The sequence below is a fragment of the Pinus tabuliformis genome, chromosome 1_1 (genome assembly GCF_031772625.1).
Source record: "Pinus tabuliformis cultivar Carrire ecotype Pingquan chromosome 1_1, CPIR1, whole genome shotgun sequence".
NCBI lineage: Eukaryota > Viridiplantae > Streptophyta > Pinopsida > Pinales > Pinaceae > Pinus > Pinus tabuliformis.
The window spans coordinates 922,364,291-922,374,477 of record NC_142297.1 but is presented as its reverse complement, the minus strand read 5'-3'; the positions used below and the strand labels follow the sequence as shown (position 1 = coordinate 922,374,477).

At 27.8% G+C, this 10,187-nt stretch overlaps 1 long non-coding RNA gene across 1 annotated transcript; it reads left to right on the top strand.

The window, feature by feature from the left end:
• The first annotated feature begins 2,929 nt into the window (after window positions 1-2,929).
• LOC149217437 (uncharacterized) lies at window positions 2,930-3,611 on the top strand. The gene is made up of 3 exons (XR_016250677.1): window positions 2,930-3,151; window positions 3,241-3,303; window positions 3,387-3,611. It is a non-coding gene; the product is annotated as an uncharacterized LOC149217437 (long non-coding RNA).
• Window positions 3,612-10,187: the final 6,576 nt, after the last annotated feature.

Here is a 10,187-nt window from a genome sequence, read left to right as displayed (position 1 = left end):
GCAATATAATATCAACATCATTCGAGATTCAACTTAGCTTGGGGCCTTTGTTCCATGGAAAGCCCTGACAATTCCAAGAAAGAATCTGGAGCATGTTGAATTGCTATTTATTACTATCTTTTCGGTTTCTATCTCAAATAACGGCTTTTCTATTTATGATTATTGCCCATTTTCCTTTCTTCCTAGCTTCTTTTACCTTTTGAACCTCCTTTCTTAACTATGCTTGATCTTCTGGAATGAGATCTTTGTTTATAAATATTCTCATTCCTTTTAGACTTGAGCTTTTACTGAGTATGTCATACTTATGGTCAATAGAGCTCACCTTTATTCGGATCAACCTTCCTTTATTCTCAATTAATTTCCCCAACCTTGTTGCTTCTGTGAGACATGTTGTTTCAATTTGTAATCTATTATGTAATTCTGTCTGGGCTATGGCTAAAGTATCCTCGTCTACCTCCTCTTTCAAACCGAAGATTATAAGGTTCAAGGCCCTTTTGTTACGCTCATGGTCTAATTCTATCAATTTTTTCATTTCATCTTTAATTGGTTTGATATCTAATTTACCTGCCACACTATTTAGGGTGAGGCGGCTATTAACTTTTTCTTCTAGTTCTTTAATCATGTCCTTCATTTTAAGACTCTCTAAAGTATCAACATCTCCTTGCTGGGATGTTTGGTTCGTATCTTGGTTTTGTTTTTCTATAACCTGCAACCTAGTCTCCATTGCCTCTATTTTATTCTCCAATAGTTCTATTTGTTTTTGGATCTTGTCTTCAAGAGATGTGAATTTATTTTTCAGCATGGCTTCTAACTCTATTTGTAGCTTGAATTCTCTTTCTTCTCTACGTTTCTCTAAAGATTCTATATACTCATACAGGCTTTGTACAGTCACTGTGCTAGGTCTACCTTTGGTAATCTTTGGTAGTTGTGGTGAATTATTCATATTTGAAAATATATGAGCAGATATATATTAGAAAAAGATAAGGAATGTGTGCACTTGATTGAGCAAACCAGACCTCAGACCACACGTGCCTCGGACGAACCACAGCTTGCAGACCAGATTGGATCTGGAAAGATGAATGGTTGAGACTGCACAGATTGGAAAAGTATTTTGAAAAATCGCACCACAGACCCAATTCGCAGACCCGATAGACCGCAGGAGAAATCACTTCAGATCAAACTTGGCACATTAATGCTTCTGCTTCGCTGGTTTGGAGAGCCTCTTAGCCAAAAGATTGAATTCTCTGTGTTTGGGATGATGCCCTAGAGATAGCCAAGAATCAATACTTCAGATCTGTATATATGTGAACCCGCAGAAATGAAACGGCCTTGCTTAATCGCAGATCTGATATCAGGTTCGAAGGCGGAATAATCCTCACTAAGGAAGCTCAGAAGACCCCACCATTGACTGCAAACCTTCGCCCAGGAAGATGGTGCGACCCAATCATTCGAAAACTAAACCAGAAATTTCTTAAGAAAGCCACAGTATTTTAAGTTTGAGCAGAACAATCTCAATAAGAGATGCAATTTCAGATATTAAACCGTAAGAGAAATCACTTCACATCAAACTTGGCACATTAATGCTTCTGCTTCGTTGGTTTGTAAAGCCTCTTAGCCAAAAGATTGGATTCTCTATGTTTGGGATGATGCCCTATATTACCATCACTCGAATATGCTTTTATTAAAAATAATAATAATAATAATAATGTGAAATTTATAACAATATGAATCAATGTATATGTCAAAATAATTATTATTAGTTCGTCTATACAGCATCAACACCCCAAATATAATTTGATGGGTTTTTTTTTTTTTTTTTTAATTTATCCGTTGTTAAAACAAATAACTCTTAATTCACAGTCTCAATGGCATGTTATTCAAGTTTTTAATATTTAAATTAAAAATAATTTTATTTAAATAAAATATATTTTTTAAAATAAGATAGGAAAACAGTATTAATATAAAATTAAGTATAATAAAATTGTGTTATAAAAGGTTTATCTATATAAAAAATATATATATATATATATGATCTTATTTCATATTAACTTTATTTAATTTTTTTCATTTGATATTTGTTGTACGTATTATGGTTATCATAATATTTGTATATATTTATATTAACTCTTTATCAAGTGTTGAGAGGGATCAAATTTTTTGAGATACAATTTTTTTTTAAAGTGTAAAATTTGAATAAATGTTTTCACTTAAAGAGATTTGATCTCTCTCCACAATTGATAAATCCTAGGTTAATATGAATCTATTCTAGTTACTTATATAGATGACATGTATCAATTCCATGCTAAACATGAAAAAAGTAACACCTAGACTTTATCTTGAGACACACACTAATAAAATGTTTTAACCATCATTTTTTTCCATTTATCGTAACATACTCATAAGTTAAAAATATATCATCATATTAAAAAAAAAAACTGTAATTAAAAACATAATAATGTATAGATTCAACGTTAATACCAAGATTGTAATTATATTTAATTCAACATGCAGGGTTAAACCCAGGCATTGCTGGTTATAATATAGTTTACTTAACTAAATTTCGAACTTGGTCCAGCACAACATATTGTTCATAAATGTATTTACACTTTAAAAACATAAGAGGAGGCTTTTACGAGACACTTGTCCCTTTGTCATTTTAAAAGAGTATGTCTGTGCTTTGGCATTTAAACCTGACTTATAGTTGTCTGACTTCTAAGCATTAACATCACTGCTACCTGATCTCACACAATGCATTAATAACTTGGCTGTCAATTTGGCCTAGGTGGAGACCTTTCCTGGCTGGAGCCTTTATGGCAGTACCACTCCATTATTGTCCTCGGGACTAGCTTCAGATCACCGACTCTCCTTTGTTGTTTGGATCACACGGTGGAGATGCCTTCCCGGGTTTCTATGCTTTGACAAACTTGATGCATCTTTTTCATTCTTCCCTTTCTGGAATTGGAGACCACAGCTCAGAAGGGTTTTGCCTTACTCAAGTGCTCATGGATTCTTTCATTCGAAATGCACTGTAAAATGGTTTGTTGTTGTCGAATCATGGCTTTTGACTGTCTGTGGCCTCTATGGCAAATGTATCGACCTCTGGTTCGACATTCTTTTGCATCGAGGGTTTGCTCCGAAGTCGCTTCATCGGGTAATGTTCATGGTTCTTGACTGTTACTCTGTATTATTTTCCTGTGGATGCCTTTCTATGACCTCTAACTGCCTTTGGCTTCTTGGCAGGTGTGGTGGCCTTCGTTTTGATACTTTGTTGTGACAAGGGTTTGCATAAGAAGTTTTAGCTAGGTAATTACTGAATTGTTTTCGCATGTAGCTTCTTTTTTATCGTTCATTTTTCTTTCACCTCTTAATCTGGTTACTCCTCCCAGTTGGGGTGGAGGGTTTTACAGGTATTCATGTATTGCGTGGTACGCGGGTGGGAGATATTTCTTGGAATGTGTTAAATCTCCTCTGGGTACTACATTTCGTAAGGTTTCTTATAGTTTGGGGTTTTAGCTCTCAAAGGGCTCTGTTCAGTGTATACATAATTGTTTAATTATAGAAAGTACTAGACAAGTCAGCCCTTAAGGGTGACAGGCGGTGGCATAATTTACGATGGGTTTCCTCTATGAAGATTATTGTTTAGGTTATGAGTTTCGACAACTTCTTCCACTATCTTTTAAGCGAATAAATATTTTTTGTTTATTTTGCTAGAGGGATTTCAATCTGGCCTATCCAATTCTACTATTGGTTAGCCAGTTGTGTAGTTGTTTTTCTGAGAACCTACATTTCTTAATATTATAATTTTCATTACGATTGTGTAATGCGTCGTGCTATTTAAATGTTCAACATTCCCTTGTTCTTTCGTTTCCTGTTAATACAGTTTAGCAACTTTAGTTATCGTACTAATTGCATTGACATGGTAAAGGGTATTTGCCCAAACCGTGAGGGTAGTATAATGAGATTCTTTAATCATGTGACGTATTGTATATCTTGTTTTTATTACATCTATTGTTTCCTTTATTCTATTTCGTGAATGTTGAATCAATATGTTTATACTTTAATGCTTGTTTTGCTTCGTCCCTGTTACTCGGGGTCTGGCAAGGGTTTTAGTATTCTTCTATTCTTCAAAAGAGGAATATTTTGTAGTTTATATTTATTCTCTGACAGCTAGATTCGATATTGAATCATACTAGTTTAAAACTATTTGCCAATATTAAAATATGCTTACTTTAATTCTGCCATATGTTCTTTAATAAGAACTTTTTAAAATTATTTCCTATATTGAAATATACTTATTCAGTTCTACCATATATTCTTAATAAGAACTACTCGATGGTAAATTCTTTTACCAGTTTATACGTTATTTCCATTAATCCATTAATTTCCACATTCTAATACAATGACCTACACATATATTTATGTAACAAAGCATAGCATAATTCTGATTACTTTAAGGAAATTTCACTTATTTGGTCTAAGCTTTCCAGACTTAGCTTGTAAATAAACCTTGTTGCTCGATATTTTACCTTCCAACCTTAAGACTACTACTTCCTGTAGTCTTCCCCTGAGTTTTTCCTGTACACAAGAACCCTTTCTTCCTTTTCTAATATGAGATCTTAATTGTCTCACATCTTAGGAACCCTTTCTTCTTTTTCTAATATGAGATCTTAATTGTCTCACAACTATCTGGTCCACACCAGACGTACCTACCAGACCTATGTAGACCACACGTTGCCACTAGACGTAGACTTTGCCTCACATCTCAACACAGATTATCATTTTTCTCGTACCTACCAAACCTATGTTGACCACACGTTGCCACCAGACGTAGACTTTGCCTCACATCTCAGCACAGATTATCATTTTTCTCTTGTCTTCTCTTTTTTATCTCAGATACCCCTATCAACTTGATCTTTCTTGAGTAAATACCCAAGAAACCAGATGTTGCTACCAGACATAGCTATAGAACGAACTCTGCCTGACATCTCAGCACAGATTATCATTTTTCTTTTCTCTTCTCTTTTTTTTTCTCCTTGACCTCAGATACCCCTATCATCTTGATCTTTCTTGAGTAAATACCCAAGAATTAATTAGGGCAGATAATTGTCTCCCTAACTAATTATAAGTAAAAACAAAAATAAAAAACAGTATTTACAAATAACTACTAATTCATTTTCTGCATAATTAATCCAAGAAACAATTTTATAATTAAAGAAATAACGAATTATTTGGTTTGCAATAAATTAAATATTTACGTAATTTGGGGATATCACATTTATTTTACATATTCTATATCTATTTACAATAAATCTTTTTTATTATTAATATTTTTATTCAAATATTATAAATTCTATATTTAGCATCGAAAGAATTACAAAATCTTCCATGTTATATTAAATTAAAAATAAATCTCTCTTTAAGAAATTATGTATATATATTTATATTTATAAAAATAAATAAAAATTCAAATAACCATCATTTAAATAAATAAATAACAGGTTGCCTTGGCCACTCGTCCGTCTCACAAAATAAAAAATAAAATAACTTAATCATTTCAATTCATTCAAAAATTTCCATATTCAAACCAATGCCTATGGAAATAGAAGGTGTTCTCCATTGTAAAAGGAATATACAATATACATGTCATACATGGATAAACTTGTTGAGATGGGTTTTAATTTAAAATAGATAAATAGATTATTTATATATATATATAAGAAGAGTTTTGTGAGAAAATATAATAATTTATATTTATACTAGAAAAAACAACAAAAATTCTCTCGGAAAGATAACAACACTGGTGCTTTGGGCAAAAGCATAGATTTGAGCTGCAGAAACTTGCAAGCTTTTCCATTATACCATCATGTACGGGTGGTGAAACAAATGAAATATCATAATGGTTGGGTCAAGTGCTTTGGGTTGGGAGGAACATGCATATAGTCACATTGATATTTGAGTCTATAGCTAGTTGTTGAGGCTACAACCATTTGTTTTACAGACATTTCTCTTTTACAAAATTTTATAATGTAAGTATTACACAGCAAGTGAGTGAAATAATGTTGAACTAATCCCAACAATATTTTGGTATTATTTTACTGGGAAAAAATTTAAATCAAATACATCTTTTTGTCTTAGGGTTAAGTAAGATAAGAAATGCAATACGTTTCATTAAAAATAAAATAACAATGAAAAAATAATATAAATAAATAATTGTTTCTTAAAACATTATTAATTTTTGTGAAAGTTTAATATAAAAGGAGTAATAAGATAAATATTTTATTTAGAAATATATTTATTATTTATTATATTTTTTTAATTATAATAAAATTAAAAATAATTTAGAAATATGTATATATTATTGGTTTTTTAATATTATATTTTTTTATTAAAATAATTATTATTATTATTATTAATTCAACTTTGATTTATAAAATTTATAAATTTAAATGTGTTATTTTTATATTATTTTTAAAATATGATTTGAGTGAATTTTTGAAGTTTTATTTAATTTTTATGGCTTAGGGTTGAGAATTTATGATGTAATATTAAATTTCGTGAAATTCACTTGTTTTTTATTTTTATAATTATTTTTTATATTTTTGATGATTTTCTTATAAATTTTAATTAATGAATTTTTTTCTATATTTCTATTGTATGTAATTATGTTAATAAGTTTCTGGATATATGTTGTGTGTAGGTTTAATGATGTCTTAAGTTTCTAGTTGTCTCACGGCTTATCATAAGGAATGAGCTTCCTTATGATGGATAGTGAGACAATGTGTAGATTTAATGATGATGATGTCTTAAATTTCTAGTGGTCTCACTGTCCATAGTAAAAAATAAGCTCCCTAATGATGGGTAGTGAGAGAGAAGTGGTCTCACTACACAATGTCGTTGTTCGCTGGAAATGACCCCTTTATTCAAAGGAAGATGAGTTATTATTGGTTAGGGTATACCACACCTACACCACGGATATCATTAACATCATGTGCTTACAAAATATTTATATTTCGTGATTGGATAGAATATGTTTTGTTAATCTATATTTGATTTATGTAATGAATATAGTAACTACCCTTCTTTCCATTCATGCATATGAAAGATTAGACCAACTACCTTACCTTTAAGAAGAAAAGTATTAAAATAATGAAACTTACACATTTCAAAATAGTATAAATTTTCACATGTGCAAGATAAAGCCTTTGTTAAAACAATTAAATCTTAATTCAAAAAAATCAAATTTACACCATTCAAAACCGTATAAATTTTCATTCGTGCAAGAAAAATGATTGTTAAAACATCAAAATATTATTTCACAGTTTCAATTAGGGTTATAAATATTAAAGTTTTAAATTTAAAATAAAATGCAATATTTTTTTATAAAAGAAAATTAAATTATTTATTAAAATAATTAAAATATTGTATTTGATATAAGATTTTTGTGATTCATAATTATTTTTGTAATAGTTTTTCGACAAATCATATAAACAATGTCAATTTTATTAATAAAGTTTATTTGCAAAATAATCAAAATATAATTATTTTATATTAATGTTAATTAATGTTTTAAACTTTTTATTCATTGTATTTTTAGACGATAATTATGACAATATTAAATATTATATTAAATAATTTAATATGTTTTTTTTTTTAAAATCTACTAATGAGGTTCATCTTCATGATAATCAAAATATTAATTATTTTATATTAATGTCAATTAATTTTTTAAACTTTTTATCCATTATATTTTTAGATTATGGTTATGATAATATTAAATAATTTAATATGTTTTTTTTAAAAGAAAATCTACTATGCCAGTCTAGGTCTATAGGGACTTGAGCCCAAGTGGATGGGATGGCAAACCACCATTCCAACCACTTTAGCTAAACACCCATTGACTTTAATTTTTTTTTTTATCTTACATAATATATAATTTTTGTCCCAAGAAAAACTTTACAATCTAGTATAGGGCCAGATATATAAATACAATGTAAGAAAGTATATATGTCAACATTATTTATCATCTTTCTATGTAAGTTAAAATTATAATATTTTATAATTTACAAATATTTTACCATTAATTTAATTTAACGTACATAACCTTTATTATAATATATAATTTATAACTATAAGTTAGAATGAATCTTTGGACAAATGTAAGTTGTTGTATTTATAATTCATTTTAATTTTTTTTTTTTAAAGATATGTTCTCTTTTGCATTATTATTAATAAGTTGTAATTTTAATTGATTTTTCTTGAAAAACTTTTCATTAAATCATTTATTTGAAAATTAAATAAATATTTAGTTTGTATTTATTGAAAACAAATTATATATAAGGAGAATAAATTATTACAATTAGAATTTTATTTATGTAAAGAAAATGAGAGTATATTTCACAATATTTTTATAGTATTATTAAATAAATTTATTATATAAAATGGAGAAAATTGAGTAATATATTTAAATAAGAATTGATATACAGATCTTATTTCGTCATATTTATCCTTTATCGTATAATTGTGAAATTGAGGATGTCTTATCATTGAAATAACATGTAAATATTTAACTTTATCAAATAGACATGATTTAAAAAAGGTAAGTTTATTTTTCAATTTATTTAAAGAGTTGAAATAAATATTACAGAAACACGTGTTTCCAATATACAATTGAAATATTACTACTTCACTAACTTCCGAAAATTATAAAAAATATAATTTTGCATAAAAATTAATTTTTAATATGAAAAACTTAGTTCTCTCTGTGTACATCATGCTCTTATATATATAAAGTTACACAGTTTAGATTAAGTTATGCCAAGTGAACACACACATACCTCTTAAGTTTTGTGAAAATTTACAAGGACATATATTACATTTAATGGAAAATTGAGAAATTAAATGACACTAGTTATTTTTGCAAAAAATATAATTAGGACAACAACATAATTCTCTACACATTGTCCTTTTACTCTGAATTAAAATTCACAATGCTTATATGAATTTTGAGTAATGCAATTCGATAAAAGAGGAAAACTTGAAATTTCATAGCCACATTTGGCCAAAAAGTGTAACCCATCTTCATGTATTCACCCAATAATGTTATCGATATATAAATAAACTTTAAATTTTTTTTATTTTTTTTTTACATGTTTTTCTAACCGACTCAGTTATGTTAGATACACTATAACTTACACACAATTCAAGACTAAGATTTTTTTTAATTATTGACGTAAATGGGATTTTATAATTTTATTTTTTTTAAATTATTAGTCTTTTCAAAGAGTTTTATAAATATTAATAGAGATTGTAGATATTAAACTTTAAAATATAGACTCTTTATCACATTATTTTACTTTTACTATATTAATTTACAAATTTTGATATATTAATTTATAAAAAATAAATATTATTGAGTCCCAAAGGTTAGCTTAATCAGTCAAGTCCTTGTCCTTAAATTACTTTTGCTATTGAAAGTTCATGGGTTATGTGGTTGAACCAACAAGAAATGCTCCCTTCAGGTGAATCTGCCCACCTAGTATAAATATTCCAAGATTTATAATATATTTTATTAAAATAAAATATATAAATAAAGATAAAATATTCACTTGTTGTAATTTAAAATTAAAAGTTTTTATTTTTATTTTATAAGCATAAGAAGCATAAATAAAAATACAATAATAATATATAATATATAAAAGTCACAATGTATAGATATTATAAACCAGTCTATATCCATCTTAATTCCACATATATAAAACTATTTATCTATCTTAACTTCGGATCTATAAAACCTCAAGAAAGATCAAACTTTTGGAGTGAACTTTTCCTCAAATTTTAAACTTAAAAAAAAAAAATTCACACTTAATATATCAAGAATTAAAATAAATCTAAACTGATATATTTTTAATTTATTTTTAGTATTTAAAAATATATTACTCTCAGATATTACACTTAAAAAAATAGTTTCAACGCTTAATATAAGACTTTGTATATTTATAATTTATTTTTATTTTTTAAAGATATGTTACTTTTTTGCAGGAGAGTTAACAAGTTCAATGCAATATTCGATTCGTAACCCGCGTAGCCGTGGTGTATCAAACTTAATACATTATATTATCTTTGTATGATGTTTAACACATATAATAGTCAAATAATTGGGTATCGGATTATGATATTATAATTTTAAT